This window comes from Falco punctatus (genome assembly GCF_963210335.1).
Source record: "Falco punctatus genome assembly, chromosome: 1".
NCBI lineage: Eukaryota > Metazoa > Chordata > Aves > Falconiformes > Falconidae > Falco > Falco punctatus.
The window spans coordinates 25,737,802-25,761,897 of NC_137580.1; the positions used below are offsets into that span (position 1 = coordinate 25,737,802).

General features: G+C 40.6%; 1 protein-coding gene across 1 annotated transcript in view; it reads left to right on the forward strand.

Moving 5' to 3' along the window:
* The first annotated feature begins 2,689 nt into the window (after positions 1-2,689).
* LOC308072624 (uncharacterized protein) overlaps positions 2,690-24,096 on the forward strand; it is a 127,858-nt gene continuing 106,451 nt past the window's right edge. The window contains exon 1 of the mRNA XM_080409780.1: positions 2,690-7,235. The gene's annotated coding sequence lies outside the window, so the exon portion shown is untranslated. The remainder of the gene's footprint in view (positions 7,236-24,096) is intronic.

The following is a 24,096-nucleotide window of genomic DNA, read 5'->3' on the forward strand; positions in this document are numbered from 1 at the left end:
TGCTACAGCTGGGAGCTCAGGTTCCTGGACTACCTCTGAGATGGGAATCCAGGCATACCAGCTCATGCACCAGATGTCTATGTTTTGCCCAGCTGAAAATGCTAAGGGCTTCTGTATGGCTGAGGACAAGTCTATTGCAGTTGAAATATCTCCTCAAATCTTTACATTTGATAAAGGGGCTACTGGAACAGAGGGAAAGCTAACAGAAATAGGAGCCATGATGGTATTTTTTTGTTTTGGATCTGTGTAATAGTAGACATATTGTTCTTTAGTAGTACTAATAGTAGCTCTAATAGTAGACAAATAGTCTCAAACAGCAAACAAAGCATGTTCTTTCTTCTCTGGTGGTGTGCTGTTTCTTGTGCAAAAGAGCAGACAATACAGCCAGCTAAAGTCCTCAGTAGATGGAAACCTGTGCTGTGAAGATTGGTTGCGATATAATCTCAATCCACAACAGTTTGTAGATTTTAAGATAAATGCAAAATTGGGGCAAAAATGGACTCAAGACCTGTAGGCAAATCCAGAGCCAGTCTTGAGCAGAACTGACATTCTGAAATGTCAGTCATTTAGTCCACTTGTGATGCATTACCTCAGAAGAAGCTCATAATTTATTTCTACTGCATTTGTGGTTCAACTTTGAAAACGTAAAACCTAAAAATCAAAATTGGATCCTAGACTAGAAACATATTTGAATGGGAAGACACTGTTTTGCACAGATGTTGGGAAATGCACACTAAGGAATATGCATAGCTTCAAGCCCTTAGATTGTGTATGTGTACAATAGTAACATATGCTCTTGGATTGATTTTTAGCCTCCTGAAGCTAGCTGAAGTCTCTTCACTGCCTTCTGCTGCCTTTCTCTCTAGTTGTGCATACCTGAAGTTCCCCTTCTGTGCCCACCAAAAATACAGTTTCCTATGGGCCTGGATTAGATTTGCCATGTGCTTATTTCAGATCATTTGTCCTATGAAAAGTAGACATTTTAGCTTGATTTTTGATGAACACTGTTTACTCAAAATCTTTTGTGATGAAGAAACTTAGAAGATAGTAAGATTACTTGAGGGCTGAGGAGGAAAAGTGACCAGAAAAATGGTAAAGATTTTATTTTGAAAGATTTAATGGATTTCAGAATCTATTAAGTACTGGCAAAGAATCAAACTATCACATTTTATTCCAACCACTGTGATGACTACTGAACCTGATTAAAAAAAAAAAAAAGCAGGGGAGGAGAGCTTGTTTCTTATTTCCTTGTTAATTACACTAATTTTTTTTTCCTGAAAAATATTAGAGTGATAATTAGGCCACACATCATGTGTGGTTGGATAAATACTACTTACATGTTGAGAAAGGGGGCAGAAGAATTGTATCTAATGAAAGGAACTGGTGCCAAATAGTAGATTTGTGTTTGTCTTACAGAAATCAAATTCATTCACCTCAGCTGAACTAGGATATCTTAAAATGCACTCCTATAAGCATGATGGCATTCTGCATCCGTGTGCATCTGAGAAAATATCTGTGTGATGATTTAATTTGCAAAATTATCATTAACTCTATTCTGTGAAGCACAAAGATTGTGTTTTGCAAACTATCTTTACTACTATTTAAATAGAGGTGTTAATTTCTGTGTTTTGTACAAAGATCAGGTATGCTGTTCTTCATGATGGGTTCAAATTTTGTCAGAATGCCACTGTGGTGGATTATGATTTTGGTTAATGGAACCAAAAAAAAAGTAAGGAAGTTAGGGGGTTGCGTTTGATCTAGTGAGCTAATATGCAACAGTGTTGGCATTGCCTAGAATTGGAGCACTTGTTCCATTTCAGACCTTACAATTCTGCCTAAAATTTCCTGCTGATGTCTTCTATAGGCTGTATTATTTCAGCAAGGTATGTTTTTTTTAATTGGCTATACATAGTATTTTTAAGTCTATGGAATACTTGAGGATAGAAAGCATGTATCAGCTATACGTATCCATTTTTGCTGCAAGTAAATATGTGGATTTTTTAGTAGAAACAAACGTGGAACAAAACCTGGATGCCTCTGCCATGTCCTATGTGGGTTTTGAGCCTTTTTGTGTATGTTCAGGAAGTTATGTCCAGCCTGGCTCCTAGTGACACCAACAGCAAAATTACAATTAGCATGAGTGAAATCGCTGATGTTACATGTGGAGTGGTCTAGAAATTCTGTGTATTGTGAATTCTGAATGTAATTTCTTTTGCTTAGTTGTTACTGAGACAGAACAACACAAGATAATGACTAGTGGAATGGAACTAGGGGTGGGGGGTGGGATAGTGTTTGTGCCAGACAGTCCTGCTGAGTTTAACATGATGACTTCTTTTGGCCTAGCAGGAATTTTGTCTTTGACACTTTGGCTTCATGGACAACTTAGCAAGTTTATTTCGGCTGTAAAAGAAGGCAAGTATTACATGTAAGATAATGTGTGCAAGACCCTAGGAGACTGATCTCACTTCTGTGTTCTGCACTGTATTTCTCTGTTCAGTGCTGGAAATAGCAATTATCTTGAGATAACTTTGTATGTGAGGAACAGGCATTGTCTTCTGTTAAAACGTTTTTCTGAAGCTTATTGCAGTTGGTGTCTCCCTCATGCCTTGAATAGCTACCACTCCCAATCTGACAACTTGTGTAATATTTGTTTTATTAAATATGCCAATAGAGATTTGAGCTTTTTCTCCCTTTGCTTGTACTTATGTGATCATCAGAAAGGGCATGAAAAATGGGGTACAGGATCAGAGACAAAAAAAATGGCTTTTATTTTTTTGTTGTTGTTGTTTTTAATTCTACAACTCCAGGTCAGGGTTTTTAAGGGTGGTAGTAGCTCCATGAGTTTAATTTTGCGGTATAGGTAATGGTGCCCCTTTTCTTGAGACCCACAAATGTCATTGTGCTTCCATGGCAGTGTGCTGGCTATTCTTACAGTGACAGCAGTCACCGAAAATGTGAATCGTTGTGCCAAAGGCTAGCTGAGAGGAATAGTTGATGAAGATGCTCGCTCTCTGTGCTTTCTGGGAGTAAGGGTGCCCTGAGAAAGGATGGGAATATTTGCGTTGCTGGGACAGTCTATGGCATGCTAATGCCATTTGGCAATGACTGCTATATGAAGAGGCTCCAGAGTGTGTCCTTTTCCTACTAGCATTTGTCATATTTGTCATTTTTGTACAGAACTTGTAAGGGAAGTCTTCATGTGTCTGTTTTTGGTTCCCTTGGTGGAACAGGGGTGGGTCAGTGGGGAGGCTGGGTTGGATCCCACTCAGATTTGGCAAAAAACCTATGCATGCCAGCCCCCTGGAACCTCCTGATTCTGAAATTTTTAAATGTCAAAAGTTGTGGTTACAAAAATCAGAATTAAAGTAGTGAACTTCCTGGCTGACAGGCAAAAAAGCTGAATAACTGTTACTTGGTAAAAACATGTTGAGCCTTCAATTCCAAAATTTATATTTATTTTTTTCTTTCCTCCTCCAAATTTCAAAACTAAAAAGAGGGGAAGCAAATTTAATTGCAGTTTATCTCCTAGTATGTCTCTTGATCAGGTATCTGTTGATCAGGTATGAGGTACTTGAGAAGAATTTGTAGTGAATTTTCAATTGTTTTAAATCATGCCGTAAATGTAGATACGGATATAAAGAAAATAATTCTACTTATCTGTTGGGCTGTCAGTTTGCATCATGCACAACAAATGTCCAGTAGTAAAAAGTTGTCCAGTAGTTGAACACCCAAAAATCTGCACTAGTTTCTTCTCCTTCAGTGGTAGAGCTGTTGTTGCCTCTTGCTGGCTTATACTGGGAAAGACCCACCGAGTCCTGTTTTAAGCAATTAGAAAAGTTGCCTTTCTCCAATCAAAGAGAGGTATTAGTGAAATGAATGGGAGTAATTAAATCTAATTTAGTCATGCAAATGAGTTTAATTAAAAGAAATCTACCCTTTAATAACTTCAGGGGGAAATGATGCTCCTTACGGAGTTTGAAATTTAGTTAAGCTAACAAGACACAATAGCTGAACTGATGAGACCATGATGTTGTAATCTGCTTATGTAAACAATGACATAACCAGTGTTTAGTAGCTGCTTTGGTTGCGATGCCATGGGATTCTGAGGCGCTGAGAGGTTGGGCGCCCCAGGTACAATTGCTGTACGGGATGAGTTAGTACTTTCACTTGGCTTTGAAGTCCCACCTACTCACGTTTGTTGTACTTGAGAAACTTGGAGGAAAAAAACCCACAAATTATTTTGGGTAAGAGGGGTATTAGGTGCCCAGTTATTGGCAATTAATAGCAATAATTGCCATAAATATAATAAATGTTAGGATGCATAGTTTGGCAGGTGGTTAGGTGAACAGTGGAGAATCAGACAGAAGGTAGGCACATTGGCCTGGGACTTTTGACCACTGGCTTATCCTTGATTTTCACGTGCACAGGACTCCCTTCTATTCTCATTTCTTTTTCCACAGCTAGGGTTTTTTTATTTTTTAAAAGCCTCTCTTTTTCGCTTTTTAGATGTGATGTTGTCCAGAACATGGTCCTTGATTTTTGTCCTGTCTGAAATGCTACATACCTTTTGTGCTTTAAAACTTGTGCTTGAATGGTTTGTAATTTTTTACACACACTCCTGCCCTGATATATTACTAGTTTGAAACTTGCTTACAGAACAGAGTTTGTTGTGTTTTTTTTTTTTTAACTTCAGAGGGGTTATTAAAGAAATTAATAAGAAATATGTGCTGAAATTGTACCACTTTTCAGTGGCTGGCAAACGCCTAGTCTCTTCTTTAACTCTTCATTACCAGAAAATAACCCCAAAACATAAAAAAGCACAGTTTAAAAACGTCATTTTTCTCTGTGCACTGTTTTAAATATTTTCTTGTGCTCTGTCACTCCACTCAGTGAACTCTGAACAGCTCTTTGCATTCATGTTATTGCTTTCACTTCTGGTTGACCACCAGTCAAAGTTTCTCTTGCTTTTGTTATTTGCTGAGAAATAGTTTATCACATACTCAGGAACCTTTTGTTTAGTGAAACTGAACTTCTTTCAAAATATTGTAGGAGCTCACATGGAAGTTCCTTAAGTTTTCTGAAGATTTTTTTTTATCTGCAATACATGCTGTTTGATACCTCAGCTTATCTCAAACTCAAACTAGGGGAATAAAAGGTTTCCTTATTTGTGAACATATTCACAAATTCTATTAAAAGTAGCCACAAGAGTATAATGGAAAACCTGAAACTTGTGAGACAACCAAGTGGAAAGAATGGTCAGACTGATTTCCCCCCTGCCTTTCCTCTGATAATGGGCCTTTCATGATGTGTTGATCCAGCTCACACATCCATCTCACTGAAGGTTTTACAGCACTGCATGTTTGGCTTCCAGCACACATGTTGCGGTTCAGTAAAAAACTTTTGAGCTGTTTAGCCACTCCCCTGTGTTGAGTCCTACAAGATCTTCCTGTATGAAGGTGTATTAATCTCTTAAATAGCTACTCATTGGCAATAAGCTTTTACTGCTTATTGAAGAATCCATAATAAATTGCCTAGGGGACCAGTGGGAGGAAGGACTTCGAGAAAGCTCCCTATTGTCTGAAGGTGGATGGCTCTAGGCTGCGTGTTTAATGCTGACAGCCTAACCTCATCCTTCCATCACCCCGCGCGCGCCCGTGCCTGAAGGTGTCATTTGTAGCCCTTTAATGTCCAGGGGTTCAGGCATCCTCTTTGATCCTCCAATGAGAGGCATCCTCTCATTGTTTCCTGCAGCAGGATCAATGGTGTGGATGTGAAAAGATGGTCATGGGGACAGCACTTCCGCTTTCTGGCAAAGTCTGATTTTTCTCCTTTGAGAGCAGCTGTCCATCCTCAAGTTGTCCTTGACTGTATCAGTCAAAGCCTTGACCTTTATTACATGTGGCAAATGGTGAATTAGAATTTTATTTTCTGTATCATCTGTGAGGTGCAGCACTGAAGTCATCCAAGTGCTGTGATGGAGTTGTTAACAGTATTTCTTCCTCTCAGTATAACAAGGCAAGCTGGCAAAGAGAACTGGGAGGCGTTGTGCTTTCCACATAGAAAATGTCAAAGGTGCGTTAGAACTTTGAGGAGGGATGGGGATAATAAATCCAGGACACTAAATGCCATCAAGACTGCTCAGAAGGCTGGTTGCCCTCTTCTTCTATCTGGGATTGTTCTAAGAATTTTAAAGCACACTTAGCAGTGAAGAAATCTCACACCACAGTGCTTGAGAGAAAGTGGGGAGACATTGCTGAAGAGCAGCTGAACTGGCAGTGGGAGGACAGCCAAGGGGACAATTTTCCCAGACAAAAAACATCCTCTGGGTAAGCAGCGGAGGCAAGTGTTGGACCAGGGTTATGCATTCACTGCTGGCATAATGATTGCAGCCAAATTAAAGTCAGTGTTTCTGCAGCTGCTGGCAAAATCTATGTGGCTCTGTGTGTCAGTGGCAGGAAAAGCAGGAACAGTGAAGGCAGCAGGATAGAGAGCTCTACTAGGTTTAGAGCCTGATAACTCGTTCCCACATGGGGCATGTACGTTGACTGCCTTCAAAGATGACTCAAACCTTCAGGCCTGGGATGAGAGTGTGGCAACCAGAGAAGAACACTCATACTGTCCTCTGGTGAAACTACTACTTGATGTTTTCATAAGCCTTAGATAGCTGTAAGACAACTGGTGGGCTTGAACTAGTGTCACACTTATGGTCTGGGAAGTTCATCTTGTTGGCTTCAGCTGCTGACACTGCCAGTTAGGCTTCAAGTAGGATGTTGTTTGGTGGCCAGCAGCCTGGTGGCATAGCTTTTTGGAGCTGTGCCTTTTTCTTGGCTGGCTGTGAGAAAGCAGCGTGTGATACACCTACACTGTAAACAAATAATTCTCAGTGAATCCTTACTTCAGACCCATAAACACTGTCTGTGTTGTGTTTGCAGTAATCGTAACAAAAAGCCCGGAGGCAAGTTAGAAAACAAATGAATCCAAACAACAGCTAAATTGAGCTAAGCAAGGACAGGGGAGAGAGGAACTGTCTGATTCCAGAAAGCTCCCTGCCTACAGTTTTTCACTAGGCTCTGAAGGCACAGTGCTGTCTATGCTCTGGTGATGGCTTTTCTTGGAGACCTACCCGACAGAGACTTAAATCGACTAGTCAAAGTCAGCTAGTGATTGAGTGGCGCGAGCAGGGAGCAGTCGGCATGAGCTGACAAACCCTCCTGAGATGCTGAGTAAATGCTTTGGTGAGTCCTAAGATCCTATTTTTATGCAAGATTGGAGTTTAACTGTTCACACTAGCTTGTCCCTGTCTGGCCTAAGCCCGAAGCACTAGCCCTCACCTTATGAGCAAGTACTAGGACGTGCTGTACTGCAAAGGCAGCTTCTTGCAAATTGATCTTTCTTAAGGTTTGGTTTCTAGTCGATGGCTCATAAAACAAGGGAAAACATTTCTGGGGGGTTGGAATTGTAGTACCGTTGTGTGTGTCTTTACCCTTTTAACATCTTTGGTTGTATCTCTCCAATCTTTTTGTCTGAACACTGACCCAAAAGAAGTTTTGTTTAATGTTCATGTGTGTTTAAGTCTGGATACAAATAATATGTGACTATTTCTAAACATGATGGTTTTTCTGGATTAGGAGCAGCGTGTAATGTACTGATGAACAAGAATTGTCATTTCAAGACCATTTAAACCTTCCATTTGACAACACTTATAAATACCTAGAGGTCTTGCTTTTGGAAGGATTTCAGATAGTTATAGCTAAGATTGTCAAAATAATCTGCTTGTATATTATTGCACCATCTGCAATGAACAGAACTGTCTCTGCCAGAGAATGCCACTGCTCAGGTTTTGTGTTCTTTGAAGACGTTGGCAGGTGTTCTGTAATGTCTTCAACAAATAAGCTTACCAGTTTAATAAGATCATCAGGAAAACTGCATGCATTGCCACTGCGATCCGCATACACAGGAATTCTTAGTTTCTAGAGGGTTTCAGATTTGTATGTTTATTTTCCTGACTTAATTTAAACTGATCAAGACATAATTTGGCCATTAGTTTCAGTTACTATCTGCCTACTCAGAAACCCAGGCTAAATGATGTTCTTGTTGATTTATGCAAAAGAACACTCTTTTGCTTGATGCTAGCAACTTACCTTGATACTGTGTGCTATTTGGAGGGGGTTTATATGCAAATCAGGATGTGTAGCTAAAAATAATGAATTTCAGTAAGTCTGAATATATCTTACAGACCCAACTATAACCATTAAGTGATTTTTTAAACTTTTTTTTCCTCTGAATACTGCTTTTTGACAACAGTTGCTAGCTGGAAAGTCCCATTGTACATTTTCTTTCGTGCTCTTTTGATTTTCTGAAAGGAATCTCATAAAACATTTCTTCTCCAATAATAGTTAGCACTCTGTGTCTTGAATTTTAAGTCATGTTTTCAGGTAAGTGTATATTTTAATGGGATGAAGCAGGCTTCTGAAGAGTTTGAATCCTTGATTCTGATAACCAGTGCTTAGGTTCAGCTCCACTCCCAAGGATGTCTGCTGAATGTCCTCTCCCTTACTGGCAAATCCTTCTTCACGTGGACACTTCCCATCACTTACACGCCCTTCACTGCCATCTACAGAGCCTCTCTTTAAAGGAAAGAAATCCAGCATCTTCCTTAAATTCTCATACCACTGAGCTGCTGTTTTTACTGCTCCTAAATGTCTTCCTATGTCACCTTAGTTGTTTCATGATGTGTTTATTAGGGTAGGCTTGCCTGTTGCACAAGATCTTCAGCTGATATTCTATGTAGAAGTGGTTAACCAAAGGCATCCCGCAGCAGCTAATAGTCAGTCAGGCTCCTACTGAGAAGCCTGACTGAAAGCAGAGTTGTGGGCTGCATGGAATCTAGCTGGAAAAGCCAGCCCAGCCTAGTGCTCAGCAGAGACGTTGTGGTAGTGGTATTGTGTGGGAGTATCTGAAGGATCATTTAAGGCTGCAGTGTAAAACTGGGGTCACAGAGAAGATTAGAGATACTTGGCTAAGAGGTTGCTGATGCATTGCCACTTGCCTTGTAGAGAAAGAAGCCTGTCTCGGGGAAGACAGGTCTGGTGGAAGTGTTTTGAGACAGCTCAGAAGGAATAAGATGGCTTGAGGACTGTCAAGGAGCGTTTCTAGTGGTAGATCTTTAGTGGCTAAGTGAAACATGTAGAAAGCAGTTAAGTGCTTGAATGGTTTAGCTTTGCTGTAAATGAAAGTTTTCTTTGAGTTCTTCTGTGTTTAATCTGAGCTTTAAAAAAATAAATACATGAAAGTCTAAAAGTATGCTTTGGGTTGAGCAGGAGGGGCAGTGTTACTAACAGAGGTGCTCACAGAAAAAGATGACCAATTTTGGATTCATCCCTTCTCCCCTTCTCTCTGCCTTGGTACAACACACTTCTTTAGGAACTGCTATTTCAAAAAGAGTAATTTAAGTTCAGACAGCTTCGATAATGATGTCCTGCATTGGTTATGGGCTTGCATCGACTTTGCTGAAATTAAAACAATATATTTTCTCTGCAAATTATTTGCTTCTTCAGGGTTTTTTCCAAGATGGTTCATCACCACAGTAAAAGCAGTTAAAGCTGTCAGTGCTCCATTTGAATGTACTTGGTTTTACCTGTCTTAAAGAAAAATGCAGCCAGGACATAAAGTTTCTTGTTAATTGTCTGTACTGGCAGAAAGTCAAAATAAAAGTAAAACTTAGGATAAGTTATTTCAATTAATCAGTTGCTAGGAACTTTGAAGCAAGCTGCTGGGCTTTGCAAAGCTATACTTTTTACACTTTGTTTTCTGTGTGACTCCTTTGACCTGCCTTAAGGTGCTTCATACACGCAGTCAGCTGTTTATCCAGTTTCTGGTCATCCATCGCACATGGAAGCGAAATGACCGTGTATTTTTAGTTGCATGAAATCATGTTTGTATGTGCTATGGATTACGTGCATATTTATAAAATGACCCTTTTATTTTAATTCTTCTTATGGTTCTCTTGCTATCTAAGCACCTATGTTGTGCCATAGTACTGGTGCAGAGGTTCCTTTCTCTCTGTGTTGTCAGAAATAACCAAGGAACAGGCTGAGTGCCAGGTTGGAGAAACTGTCTCATCTGTGTGCTCCCTTTCTGGAGTGCAGGCTGTTCACTTCAGTAGGAACCTAAATATCTCCAGTGGGCTAGACCTAGATGGTTGTCTGTGGTCACAGAAAAATCTCTACCGGAACATAGATTTGGAAAAAAAAAAAAAAGAAAAAAGAAAAAAAATCCAGGAGTCCTTTACTGCTACTTAGGCAATGTTTCTTGTCCAGCATGTGGTAACAGGAATAAAGAACAAATTTTTATTTGTGGTCGTGTGTACTAGTTATTTGGAGAGTCTTGGACTTCTGTACGGCTACTGGAGGAAGATCTCTGATGCTTTTGAGGCAGGTGGCTTACTGGAGAACATAGTTCAGTACCTCTGCTGAAGAAAGAAGAGCCACCTGGGGTCCAGAAGTTTTTGTGGCATGGGGCATTGAGCATTACTGAAATGCACAGCATGGAGGCTGTTGGTAGGTGCCTGCATGGCCTAACGGTGTGTCTGACCTAATCCTATGGACCAGGGGTCCTCAAACTACGGCCCATGGGCTGAATACAGCCCCCCCAGGGTCCTCAATCTGACCCCCGGTATTTACAGAACCCCCCACGCGCCCACCTCCCCCACCCCACCCCCTTCTCCTGCCGGGGGTTGGGGGGGGAAACCAAGCAGCCGCAGATGGCTGCCTGCCACTTCATCCACACGCCGGCCCCCTGGTTAAAAAGTTTGAGGACCCCTGCTATAGACCATCCCAGCTCACAGGGATTGTGCCTGGGCAGACGCTAGGTTGTCTGTAGGCACAGCCTGTCCTAGGATAACAGGCTGAGAGGGTGAGCAGGGGTAACACTAGTATAGCAAAATGAGGATGCCTGTATTCATGATTCCATATGGAAAGCATAATAAATAAACAGCTCTTTATAATCTAGTGTTAAAGGCAGGGGATCATTTGCACATGATTCCTTTCTGAACATGAATCTTCCTGATGGTCAGGATAAGCACTTATGTCACTGTGGAGCTCAACTCCCTAGCAAACAAGACAAGAGTATAAATACATGAATAATTCCAGCCCATCCTTTATGCTTTGGAGCAGGTTTTTGTCTCCTTTTTGGTGTCCTTCAGTTTTTACTTCTCTCTAGGTTGGCAACTCGGCCATTTCAAAGTAGTTCTATGGACACATATGTTCCTCAAAATGAAGATCATTGATGGTGATGTTATTTCTGATGATAGTTTATTTAGGAGATGTTGAGGAGATACTAGACTGGCTGTAAAGACCCTGCTATTAGGTCTTGCTTATTGTCTTCCTTGGGGGCTCAATAAGTAATTTTATTACAACTACGTTTGTTCTCTTGGCCCTCAGTTGTCTCTGGGGTAACATGTGTGACTCGGTGAATCATGTAGCAGCAGTGTTTTTGCAAGTGTTTTGTTGCATGCCAGGTGTATTTTTAAACTCAGCCTATGTCTTCATGGCTGGATTGATGCTATAAGAAATATGGGAGACTGCTCTGTAGCATCTGAGGAAAACCATGGAAGCTTGTAGAACTGGTTAAATTGCAGCTTTTCCCAAAAGTACATACAAACTGCTTTGAAATGTGCTACCCATTGTCATTAATTTTTCCTTTTGCACAAATGTTCATGTGAAGTTTATGCTCACCTGCCAAGAGGTGGGAGTGGGTGGAAGAGGAACTAAAGTAGCAAGTATTTTGAATCGGTGTGGAAATTTCTCATGTTTATGTACATCTTCAGCTTTTAAGCAATTTGACAGGAGGCTAAATCCTCAGAGGTGCAGCCCAAGGAGCAGGGCACACATGAAATCTCAATGTCATTTTCTGCAGTAGAGCTGGCAGTGTGGTTGAGCATTGCCATTAACTTTCTTTTCACTCAAATAATGTGCAGCACTGGCAATAGTACCTGCTACAGAGGCATCTGCATCTGCCCTGCCCTTGATGGACCGAGGTCACATGTTGTAGGTGTGGAAGCTGCCTTTGGATGCTCCTAAGAATGCCATTGCTACATACAGAGCTAGCTAGGCACCAGCCTCATCTCTGCTGATTTTGAGAGCAACCTTCTTCATCTGAAGGGGCAAGATCTTGTCTTAGGGACCAGGTAAACACAAAGATAGAATTTGACAGTGATTGCAGGAGCCATAGTAGTCTATAAAAATAGATTAAAGCACAAAAATAAAATTACAATTCTGTAATTGCCAAAAAAACCCATCAAACCTAAAATTCTACTCTTATTTACACCTGCTGTAAATAGACATTAAATCCTCTGTATTCAATTGCACTACTCTGGATTGACACCAGAGAGCAAAATTTATCCTGATAACCGGGTGTACCTCAAATTCCATTAGATTGCACTGGATTGTATAAATTATACAAGGCTCTGATCTTTTCTGTTGTTATTCAGACTGTTTATTATTTGCCCGACATACTGAAACTACTGTGGATTTGATGTGCGGGGCTGCTCTTGGGCTCAGAGGAAGGTGGAAAGGCACGCTGGTTTATGCATAAGTATACTGGGGTGACAGCTGTCAGAGGCAGCTGGGGATGCTTTCCTGGATGCTTTCAGGACATGTGGGCAAATGAACATCTTTAGGGACGCTGAAGTTTGTAAGACAGCCTCGCTCTCTCTCTTCTTCCCACACCCCCCAAAGGCATTTGACGTAGTTATGTGCTAAAGTGGGTGATGCATAATTGAGCGCTGCTATATTTGAATGTGTTCGGAGTACAAAATATTCATCTGTTTGAAAAGAGTGTTTATGTATTAATGTGCATTTCCTTCATGCATTCCTGATTCCATTAGTAATGGAGGCATTGTGTAATATAATAGAAATGATTAACTTTAATTGCACTTCTTTGTTGGGAAAATAGACATGTAATTAAAAATCTGACATGCATTGTACTTTTTTTTTCTTCAACAATTTACTTGTTGGCATCTTTTCAAGAGGGTATTCCACAAGGCCCTTACCACTTCCTCCTTCAAATATCTCACCAAGTCCAACTTCTGTCTTTCAGAAATCAACCAATTTCCAGTGCCTAGACTGAAGTGGCTAGCTAGCAAATCCTGATGGTCAGTCCCTCATTTCCCAGAAAAAAAATAGCTGTGGTCCTTAAAATGTTGCTCATGTTGAGTAATACTTTTGGGTATAGATTTACTGAAAAAACAGGCACTTTTTAAAGTCTCCTAGGAAGAAAGCACACTAAAGATGGTAATACCAAATTATTGTGAGGCTCATGACTAGATACTTTGATTGCTACCTTAACAAGTACTGCTCTCCCTTCAGCTCCCAGCCGTTTCTGGGTTTGTACTGGGTTTGTCACTTCAGTACCCTAATCACTGTTCACCAGTGTACCAAAATGCAAAATAACAAAAAACACCTTGTGAATAGTAGCAGCGTAATTTAAAGTACGAAATAATAGCTTCTTAGGAATGTTGTTTGCTTTGAATGAAAAAGCCATGCCTTAACTTCTAAGCACGTAAATCCCATCTGCAAAGTGCAGCACAGGTATTAATCTGAACCTGAGCTGGATGTTAGCAGAATTAGATGATTGCTTTCTGGAATCTGTTTCACTGTGATATCAAACTGGGGGGTCTCAGCTGAAACACTCAGGTCAGACAGAACAGGTGCAGGCAGGACTGCAAAGCGAGAGAGTAAAAACATGCTTTGACATTTGTTCTTTGCTGCCATCTGAAAATAGACCTTAGAGCGTCAACTCTTCCCTTGTACCTTTTTAGTGGAGTATATGTGTGTGTCTAAGCCCACAAGCTAACCCCTTTGGATGTCACTGGGATTCAGCAGGGTTTGGATTTCAGCTGGCTTGTACGATACCTAAAAACTGTGTGCAAGACCTCTGCAGTGCTCTGACAGTAATAGCATGACAGATCATGTGGATGGATTCACAACGCTCCCCAGGGTCTGCATTGAGATGTGGAGAAATATTTGAGGCTACAAGTCCTGAAAACACTGCCTTTACCATTAGCTTTCTGACACCTCTTCTGTTTTGTTTTTACACCTGTGTTTTCCATGGATCTTCATCATCCTTTGAAGTGCATTTTGACATTTTCTTTCTCTCCAGCTTTCTGTTCTGGCCCTGAGTCTGGGAATTCCTGTCCCTTTTTCCTTCTTTCAGGTCCACAGGATAGTGTTCAGTTACTGAACAGAAATGTTTTACCCTGGCTTCATGCTGTGAGTGAAATGGAGTAAGATTGCACGATCTGGGTTGATTTGCTCAGCAGCAGGCATGGCAGATAGAAGGCTTCTGTGCAGGATCAAGGTACTGCTCTGCCTAGCTCTAGCCACCTGTGCCAGGCCTGCTGATGGAGAGGAAGAGGGAGCAGGCTGTCGAGGTGCATCCTGCCTGGATGAGTAGATTCTTAGCATGTTCCAGTGAAAGCTTATAGCATTCATCGACCCACTTAGACTAGCTGGGTCACAGTCTCTCATTTGAAAAAGGGTACCACACTGCCCAGCAGTGCCACCGGCCCTTCAGACTATATAGATGTCAGAGGCAGAACGTGGTAGCTGAGAATGTAGCTGGGCTCAGAGCTATTCCTTGCAGTGCAGGTTTAGAGCTGGTGATTGAGCTGTGTGCCTGCTTGACTCTGCCCATTCTGACTCTGGAAAGGGTTTTCTAGTTTCACGGGGTGTCAGTGGGTTGCTTTTAGCCTGTAAAGCCAGCTGGCACTGACCCTGCATCTTGACTGGACATGAAAACAACTGTGAGAGAGTAGTGTGATACTTTCTTTCACCTTGACTTCTCTGAGACACTGGATGTGATCTCAGAATTAATATCCCCAAACAGGTTAGTACGGATAGTTGGTGTTACCTACTCTAAGGTTCAGGCTTTTGATCCTTTTGGAGAAAATGATGAAGCTACTAGCAAGGAAATATGGTAGTTTTTGCTTGTTCCTGACTTGTATCTCATTCTACCTGGCAGACTCCAAACAGTAGGTGCGATGATCAACAGACCAAAATCATGCAGCCACAGTATGTACACAGTAGGAACTTACTGACCTCCAGTTCTTTTATGGGTCTCATTTCTGTGGCATTGGTGCAAGTTCTTAGTTTCCGGCAATCAGTGGTGAAAAAAGTCTTGTTTAACCCAACATCAAATTTGTATGGGCTGTGACCATGCTTGAGACTGAGAAATACTTTATTATCAGAACATTAAAAAAACCCTTCTAATCTAGTGATCTCAACTGAAGTTTCACTTCTAAACTGAACAGAGAAAACTTTTTTTTCCCTAAAAGATCTCTCTTCAGTTTCAATTGAGGAGACTCCTTGGTGCCATGGATCTTAAACTGAGAAGAGCACATGGGATATATGTGCCAAAATAAATATTCAAGCAAAACACCAGATGAGCAAAAGGACATACTGCAAAAAGTTGTCTCACCTACCAAACACTTTCGCTAGAAAATAACAATTCTTTTAACATGAGACCAAATCTTTCACCAAGTCAATGCCACTTGAAGTCAGCCAAACGTAGATGAAGGGTTGAGATATATATTGACAAAACTTGCTGTTAGGATGAGATGCTGTTGCCCAGAGATGTCAGGAAAATGCTTAACCTAGTAAGGGTGACATTACCAGAATCCTTAAAAGATGTAGGACCTAACTGAGACAAGGTATTCTTTGTGGAAACAAAGCTGTTTTCTGTACTGTGCTTGGAGAATAAGACAATTCACTTCTGTAGAATAGCTCCATATGAAAGACTTGGTGAAACAATGTTTTATATTATTTTCAGGGAATTAAGGTGTCAATAAGCTAATAAAAATAGGTATCAAAAGGCATACTGAGATAGTTTGGGTTTAGCTATCTTTTTAATCACTTTCCAGGTGACAGATTTTTTCACACTCAAAATAGTTTATTTGAACCACTATCTTTACTGAGAAAGTAAGAAGAAATTGTATTTGTTAACATGTCAGATATGGAAGAAAGAAAGGGAAGTATAGGTGTATTTTTGTGGGGAAGAAACTCACATAACAGATGACAGTAGAAAGAATGAAGACTGTATGGCTCTCTTAGGCTTCTCAAATTCCCAAACAACCCTAGTAATGAACAGATAATTGAAGTATTGCTGAGAAGGCAGTAAATATTCACGCCACAACAGAGGACAAGTTAGAGATTTTGTATATATATGGGTAGACTCAAGTCCATAGAATGTGGTGGAGTATTCCCAAATAGTGAGCTGAATTATCTGTGAAAGATTCTTGTGTCTTAGCTAATTCAAAGAGAAGGTCTTATAACAAGCCTAGGAAATACGCTCATGATGACAGCTTCTTGTGAACTTACAGTCCCTTATCACTGGTTCACTGTGTCACTAATACCTGTCTTCAGTGGCAGCTGAAAGGATCTCTAATCGGCTCAGGTCTACTTGATATTTTCTGTTTTCATTTTATAGCATATATGCAACCAGTTTAGAGAAAGAGGAAAAAGAATATAGGAGGTTTAATTGGCACCAAAGCTTCAGGTGAAAAACTGGAAAACACTTCAGCTCTAAAGATGGTAAAGCACTAGATAAAGCTACCTAGCAGCTTGTAAGTGGTCACCAAGAGTTTTGGGGAAAAAATGAAATTATAGTAGTCTTTTGGAAGGTTCTTGCATGATCTTTATAAGTACCTTAAAGTACATGTCTGTGCACATTCTCCCATTTTCTCTTTTTTAGCTAAAAATGCTAAGATGTTCTTAATTTATATAGGTTTTGGTCCTCTTTCTCCCTTGTCCCCCACATAGTTTCCCCCACTTAATTTTGACACATTGCTTGCATGGTAGATACTGGTAATTATGGAAATGAGCTAGCAACATCTCTCCCCAGCAGTGTGAACCAACAAGTAGGTCTTCTCATGGATTATCGGAGTCAAAGTGACTGGATTTTCACTAGAAAGTTTTGACTGAGCAGCAACCCAGATCCACAGGTGCTGGTTTGGGTGGATAAAGAGCAATATTCAGTCTCACAAAAGTGGTAGCTGAACAGACACCTAGAACCCAAGTTGTGATACGTGATGAAATATTTTGGCTACAGTCCAAGACAGAAATAATGGCAATGGACACCACTTAAAAAACCAGAGCCCACCACACATGTGCATGCACACTCAAAACCCCCCACCCTGACAAAGACACCCCCAGTAGGTCAATAGATGTGCAGCTTGGGAAAAATGTTGTCTTGTGTGTTTCTTTAACTGTGCTGCAGTGGGGCACGCTTAAAAAAATTAATCCTATAATAGAAGACACTGTTGCTGTGTTGGTTGTTTGTTCTCAGATGTTTCCCAGTCCATGGGAAGGTGGGGTTTTATGGACCTCTTATTTTGTTTGTACTGTTTATTTCTGCCATACTTTATTTTCTCCATCTTTACATAGTCTATGTTGTTTTCCAGTTCTTTTATTGTCATTATTCAAAACATGAATTCAAGTGAATATCCTCTAAGTTATGAATGTAATCAATTTTGAGTCTTTAATTGTAATTTTTTTTCCATAAAATTCTTTTAATTTAGTCTAATATAATGGCACATCAAGCAGTAATGGGTACATTAAATTGAATCATGATGTTCATATACACATTTTATGACACAATCAAATATCCCAATGCATTAATTCATGTCAATCAGTTAATAAAATCAAATAGGAAACATTTCTCTAGTGCCGTTAACTATGCTTCTCCCATTTAGTGGGTGACAAGATGGTTGAGGACCTTTATATCTTGCCTTGTTCATGTTTTCTCATCTGTGTTGGAGTCGATACATTTACTTAATCAATTAGGACAAAGAGTGTTGGTTTGCATGGCCCCTGACCAAAATAAGGTAATTGGAAGCAAGAGGCCACACCTTCACCTCATTCTACCCTGGTTCTGTTGGTACAGTCCTTTCCCCAAAGAATCCCACAAATAAGAAAGAAATATTAACTGTGAACTTGAGGAATAACTTCTCTTTGAAGATTTCTTCTCTTCTGATGTTTGCCTTCAAGGACAAAGAGATGTAGTGAATTTACTGGCACTCTTTTGTGAGGAAGGAGAAAATTAAATTTAAAACAATTGTCAAGTGGTTATAATTTGAGCAGGTTCTTCGTGCTTCTCATCTGCTTCACATTATAGTTGATGGTATTTTCACAATCTCTTTTACAGCACCAGAATTTTTGACACTACTTCAACACGCGCATGTTGTGCCTCAATCCTGCAGCCCTCAGAGGCCTGACTGGAGCCTTATGGGAGAAATTATGGGACTCAGGAGTATGGTGGAAGAGATAAGGGGTATGGCTGTCTCCGTTGAATGCTCACCAGTAGAAAGGCAACTAAAAAACAGAATATAGAAGAGGTAATGGAGCCAGAGACGCAGCTGGTACAAAGTGGTGTACTTCACTCAGGATCAGAAGGGCTGGTACCATTTGATGTCACTTGAGAACCTGACCCAAAATAGTGAGTGGGGTTCTGGCCATGATTTCAGCTAGTGGAAGAAGAAAACATCAAGGCAGTTGTTCCCCTTGTTCAATAATCCATCTCACTCTAATAGGTCGCTGTCTAAGGTTTCAGCCTGCGGGTGGAAAGATATAAATATTTACAAGCAATCACTGTAGAATTTAGTATCACACTTACTTTTTTTAAAAAAGGGAAAGGTAGCTAGTTATTTTCTGACATTTCATGCAGAATGATTTTCCTAAAACTTCAGGGTGCATGAAGTGTATCTAATGCAGCTTCTGTGATCTTCAGGTGATTTTGTCTGCTAAGTAACATGGAGAGCCAATCCCCTGGCCAGCAGGAAGTATCAGGCTGGCTTTGTTTCTCTTGGGCCCTCTTCTATTTCATTTCCAAAGATCAGTATTTTCTGTGGACAGCAACTTGTTTTGTTTCCATGTTTTGTAATGAGGTATTTTCCTCAAAATAACACCTTTATGGAGGTTCCCTTTATTCAGTAGAGTGGCTGAGGACTGTTCTGAAGTCATGGGAGCCTGTCAGAAGAGCCAGGTTATCACTTACACAGTAGGCACAAGCAGGACTCCACAGAGGGTCTTGAAACTGCAGTAGGTTGGTTTCCCTTCTTTGTTTTTACGCAAAAGTTTGCTTTCTAGTAGTAAATGATTTTGTTTTTCTTTGACAATAGCCTACTGAAAGATATTTTTACCTTCAGTTTAAAATACTGGATTGAAACATGACATTTTGTACAGCAGTTACTCAGCATGCATCAAAAACTAACCTAACAAAGGTTGTGAGATGAAAGTCTTAGGAGCTCTCCAAGTTTTAGGTTGGAGCAGTTGAATGTAGGTGGTAGCAGCTCTTACTTCTCATATAAAAGGATTCAGTGTTGATAAGCAGCTGAGTAGCTAAATGAATTGTGTCCAGATACTCCAGAGAATGTCTCAGAGCTGACACTCCCAGCCTACAGAGGGATCATATTTGCTATCAGGCTGTTGCATCCTTTCTGAGCAAAATGAAGAGTGACTTTGCAAGATTGAATAATGTTGCCTATCCTACTTTGCAGCCATGGGCAAGTAAAGGATATACTACTCTGGTGCTGAGGGAGTTTTAATATGTAAGGCATTACTGAATGACGGGGTGTAAGAAAGGCCTCAGATCATCAGCCACAGGAAGGAAAATGCTTATGCTGTGACTGACCTCGGGGCAGTGAAGGATATCTGCCAGGCGAAATGAAGTAAAAGAAAGTTCAGACTGACATGCCTGAGGTGAAAGAGCAGTTTCCCATATGATGCTTGAAACAGTTATTTATTTTTTTCTTTTCCATTTTTTTATTACTACTTGCAGGGTCTGTAAGTATCTGATCCAATCTCAGTAAAAGAAAGTGCAAGACATGGCAACAGAAAGTGTAGGTACAGCAAAGTGCACTTCCTTTCCTAAGGCTGAGTGAGCAAGCTTGTACTTCTGAACATGTATGAACTAACATTTTAGTGTTCGGGCACCTAAATACTGCTGTATGAAGGATCAGGTCAGCTGTCAGCAGAAGATGCAGTGAGTCTGTCTGCCAACAGCAGCATTCTGAGTCTCAGCAGCACGTACAATATTCATGGTACATTGGGAGGTGCTGAGCTGCCTTATCACACGTGGTTATCTGCCAAGGGACATGCCATCCTTTCAGATTGCAGGAGAAGCAGCTGCTGGGGCTGACTTGTCTCCTCTGCATTCAGCTTCCCATTCATTTTGTTGCTTGCACATTAAAAAAAAATAAAAATCTTTTGATAGACTGAAGGACCTTGAGGGGGAAAAAAACAACACCAAAACACACACACAAAAAAAACCAAAAATAAAATCTTTTTGCCTGTTAATTACATTCTTTAGGGTAGGTTGTTCTTTGTGTCAACTGCTTTGTGAAAAGCAGCCTTGTACTTGGTCATCATAAAGCCTTGCAGAGTGATGCAGTTTTCAAAGCCAAAACTGGTAGATTGTTAATAGGATTTTGAACAACTCATGTTTCATATTTCAGTGAGACCATAATTAAGTTTTCTTCAACAGCCTCAAAGGATTGATTACATCCTGGAGTTCTGTACTACTTTGAGTACTGCAATTAATGTATTCTGTGCCTTCACATTACGTGAAGATAGGTTGGTACCTTTAGTCCCCTTTCATGGTCTTTATTTTAAATGGTGGGGGAGGGAGGATTTCTGGCTGATGGAGAAAAGGTCCACCTGTGATTTTATGAACTTCACAAAAATCCCGTCTCTTTGTCAGGGACCTTCCAGCAAGCAAAGGTCTGAGATTTACATGAGCAACTAGCTTGAACAACCATAACTAAAGGTCAGTAGAGTTTAGTCTCTGAAGTTAGTTATGGCTTTGTAAGAGACACATTTAACTGAATGAGATTGGTTTGAGGTATTGTCCTACTGGTTGGCTGTTTTTTGCTTTCTTGCTCAAACATGTTGAGTTCCCTCATATAATCCTGTATGTCACAGACATGATTTGTCTTTGGAAAGAAACGAATGAAATAGACTTTGTACAGCCACCACTTTTTATTTCATAGTGGTCAGAACGCTCGATAAACTTTTAATAATTCCTTCTAATTTACCAGTCATGAGGGTAAGGGTCGTTGACCTCACCCCTACTACAGTTATAGTGCTGGGTAGGGTATTGGCTACCCACCAGTTGTTTTGCATCATAGATAATATTGGCCTTCCCTGTCAGCAGCTCAGGAACTCTAGCGTCAGGTTCCTGAGGAACTGCTGATTGCTTACCATCCGGTAATGCTCCTTGGTACTGGTTCTAAAGTCTTTCCAGTGTGTTGGGCATAGTCTCATTTGCAGTGCCTGTAAATACTGTCCCTGGAATAACTCCCCAGAAGACCTAAGGAATGGATCTTAGAAAGACAGAATCATGTTCCTGGAGAAACAATGAGGGGGGAAGGTTTGTTCAGTAGGTGGAAAAGTGTTCAGAGTTTTCACTGAACTTGAGTATGCCCTGAGACTTCATATTGTAGTTTAGATCAGGGTTTCACCACTTCCCTCTCTTCCTCCATGAAGTCATACTCGGAAACAGGAACAGGCTTAGCAGGTCTTGCTGAAGAGCCCAGTAGGGTTTTTTTCTGATGGGTATGTTAAAATGTTGAGTGCTCTCAGTAGGAAACTTCTGATCTAAATTTTACCCCTCCTGTAAGTTTTTTAGTCTGTGTAAAACTTGGTGGGACCTGTGGCAGCTTTTTCCTTTTCAGTGGGTAAAGCATAGTTTTTTCTCAGCAGTGACTCTGTGTGAGTTGACAAGGTCAGATAATATGAAAAGCTGAGAGGTGTGTGATGCATGTAACAGCAAATGGGTTCAGATGTTTGCCAACATCCAGTTGTGTTGGAAATATTAACAGTGTAGAGATTGGTTAAAGAAACCTTTGTGCAAAACCAGAAAGTTGCTGGTTAAAGCAAGTCTTGAACTCCCAGATGAATAAAATCATTTGTTTTCATGAAGGCTGGGCTAGGGGCTTCACTCTTCGTCTTTTTTCTCCTAGTTCTTACTGTTTCTGAGTCCTCTGTGGTAATGCAGAGAGAAAAATGATGTGTGAGTTAATAATTTCAGAGACCTGTTTTTAACCAGCACAGAGATTTCACCATTGCTGGAGCACTGTTAGTCAGAAACAGTGTCGCTACACGACTTGGTAACACAAGCTGTGCCTTCCCCCCTTCATCTTGCATGGTGCAAAATGGTGCAAAATCCATTTATTAAAAATCTGCTACTTAATAACATTCATAAAAAGGAGTTTTCCATTTTTCCCCTTTTGCTTTGTGGCAGAGGTAGCAGGGTAAGAAGGAAAGTAAGAATGGGGAAATCAAGAAGTATTGTCCCGCTTGGATTTTTCAGAACCAGAAGACAGCTATTTCTGCAAGGAAAGTGCTTTTAAGATGGTGTTATGATGAAACAGGTGTAGTTCTATTAGTATTTCTATATTTGTGTTTCATATTTATTGGTGTTTACATATCGTTCTGTGAAAACATTCAGGAAATACACAAGAGTGTGTGTTTATATACCTTTCATCTCTACAGGAGCTCAGGGGGCACCAGACAAGTATTGGCAAGGGGAAACACTGCTAGATGGACAAGCAAGGTCAGACTTGGGAAATCACCTGTGTTTAAATTAGCTAGTCTGGCAGTGTGTTGGAAGGAATGGTTTCAGAGGCATCCGCCATAGCTGTGGTTGGAGAGCAGATGCCTAGGGGAAGCGGACTTCTGGACTGAAGCAGTATTGTTCTTATGTCACGCTCTCATGCCCCTCTTGGGCTTCCTCACCCAAATTCTTTCCCAGGATTGCGTAGGGGGTCTTGCGGGTCCCAGCCAGACTCTTGCATCTATGTGAACAGATGCTATAGCTGTAAATTGCCCCACCTGATCCAAAGACAACCTCAAATGCAAGCCAAGTACCCAAATGAAAGATGTCATTGCTTCTGCAGAGAACCTCCAGGTGTAGGATCTTCCTTTTAGAGGAAAAATTATGTTGGCCAGACTTCCTGTTTCTGAATAGCTAGTTTTCAGGTAGACCCGAGACACGCCCAACTGGAAGATGATGACAAGGGGTCTGAAGTGGTGGACATCTCATATAGTGAGAAAGTGTGGGTGGTGGTAAATCCTTTTTGCATATTCACAGTTTGAGGAGATGTGGCTATCTATAGTCCAGAAAAAAATATAGTAAATTATAACAAATAGCATAGAAACTGGTTGAGTTGGAAACTTCAGCTACTAACATTAGCCATAAACTTCTTGACTCTAGACTTTCCTAAGTTGGGAAAGACATGCACAAAAATTCTCTGGCTAGAAAGGAAAGTCAAGCTGATGGTGAACGTCATGGCTATTAATGAGCTGCTTTGATCTGTACTGTACCAGCACTGGCTGAGGATTTTAGGCTTTTTTTTTTTTTGCTTTTTTTTTGCTTTTTTTTTTTCCCCCTTTCTCTTTTCATTTGTGGTCAGGTGAGTAACTTGGTCTGAACTGATAAAACTTGTGCATGGTTGCACTGCTGGCAGTCAATGGAAGCAGATGTCTTTATAAGAATCAACATGCATCCAATATGAATCTTATAGCAGGCTGGTCAAGGGGAAAGAAATAATGTCCTATGGCAAGGTCTGAATCCTCTCCTATGCAGAGCATAATAGATGGTTATCTAGGATATAAAGATAAATTCATGAGATTGGATGTGGTGAAGGACAGCGCTCTGTTGATTATTTTGCCCTATTTTAGTTTGAATTCAGTGGGCTTCCTTATTCCATCTGCTCCCATCTTATTATAGGCAGTAAGTGTCCTGATTTGAGATGTCTACACAGCCTTTATCAAAATTGGGGTTACCTTCTCTTTTGGTTTTCTCTGCCACTTAACTTACAGTTATTGAGTCTATCAAGGAGATAGTGCTATGGCTGGTCAGCACCTGAAGCTATTGATGCCTGTAGGGAAGGAAGACAAACCAGTGCAATACCTCTGGGTTGAAGGGGAAAGAACCCCAGAAGCAATGGAGGAGAAAAGTGTCAGGTTTTGTCAGTATTTAAAAAGGAAATAATGACCTTTTTATTTTGGTGGTTGGTGTAGGTATTTGCTGGGGTTGATC